Source organism: Mangifera indica, unplaced genomic scaffold, assembly GCF_011075055.1.
Source record: "Mangifera indica cultivar Alphonso unplaced genomic scaffold, CATAS_Mindica_2.1 Un_0221, whole genome shotgun sequence".
NCBI classification, from domain to species: domain Eukaryota; kingdom Viridiplantae; phylum Streptophyta; class Magnoliopsida; order Sapindales; family Anacardiaceae; genus Mangifera; species Mangifera indica.
In genome coordinates this window covers 252-1,390 of record NW_025401313.1, presented here as the reverse complement: position 1 = coordinate 1,390, position 1,139 = coordinate 252, and the positions used below count along the sequence as shown (strand labels likewise).

The following is a 1,139-nucleotide window of genomic DNA, read 5'->3' as shown; positions in this document are numbered from 1 at the left end:
TTCCTTGATTAAGTTTCTGATCTCTGTTACTGAAATCAAAAATGTTAGGAAGTTTCTTTTCTTCAATGCTTTGCAGCCATTCCTATTAACAAGCAGCTCTACAGCATCAGCTATGTCTGTTTCACAGCCGGTGCAGCTGGAATTGTGTTTTCTGGATTCTACATTCTGGTAAAACATCTAAGTGCAGTCAAAATTATACAGTGAGCCATTGTCAATCTAAGTTCTAATTAATCCAAGGAGTTTTTCAACTCTAATATATCTGTTATGTATGAATTGAACAGATTGATGTTTTGGGATGGAGGACTCCATTTTTATTCCTGGAGTGGATAGGGATGAATGCTATGCTAGTTTTCGTACTCGGAGCACAAGGAATCCTTGCAGGATTTGTGAATGGATGGTATTACAAGAACCCTGATAACACACTTGTAAGTAACTCTTTCTTCTTTATGGTCAAAAATCTTATCATACAGATCATTTTGTTTTTAATTTGTTGCAATATCATTTGACTCGTTTGCAAAATTGAAAATGATTGCAGGTTAACTGGATTCAGACACATGTATTTATCAATGTTTGGAAATCAGAGCGACTAGGAACCCTTTTGTATGTGATATTTGCTGAAATTACATTCTGGGGAGTTGTAGCAGGCATCTTGCACAAATTGGGTATATACTGGAAGTTATAAGAAGCACATACTGCTCTAAGTATACAGAGGAATGGCGTGTTGATATATTAGAATATTCACACATTAATCTTAAGAATTCAAAATGCTATTAGTATTTCTCTGTGTTGTCTTTTAGAGTACCCAAAATATTACAGTGGCTTTGTTTAAAATATTGTGAGAGTTCAAAGGAAGTTTTGGGCACAAGTTTGCAAAAGATCATATAAAACTCTTTTCATTTTAAGTCCAAGTGGGCAGTTGAATGACAAAAATTCATTGGCTTCAATCCAATTGTCTTGAGAATTCACTAGAAAATATATTCTTGGCAATTTATTTTCACTAAGCGAAGCATACTGTTGTATGTTCACACTATAAACAAATTAACAAGGAACCCTATTACTCATCCGTCCTTGGTATATCGAAAATTTCTCTTATACGTGTTATCAGAACCTGTTATCAAAATATAATCCCAAGTTCCAAC

The 1,139-nt window shown here is 34.2% G+C and overlaps 1 long non-coding RNA gene across 1 annotated transcript; it reads left to right on the top strand.

Annotated features, from left to right (window-relative positions):
* The first annotated feature begins 11 nt into the window (after positions 1-11).
* On the top strand, positions 12-877 carry LOC123208265. The gene is made up of 3 exons (XR_006500743.1): positions 12-168; positions 282-425; positions 536-877. It is a non-coding gene; the product is annotated as an uncharacterized LOC123208265 (long non-coding RNA).
* Positions 878-1,139: the final 262 nt, after the last annotated feature.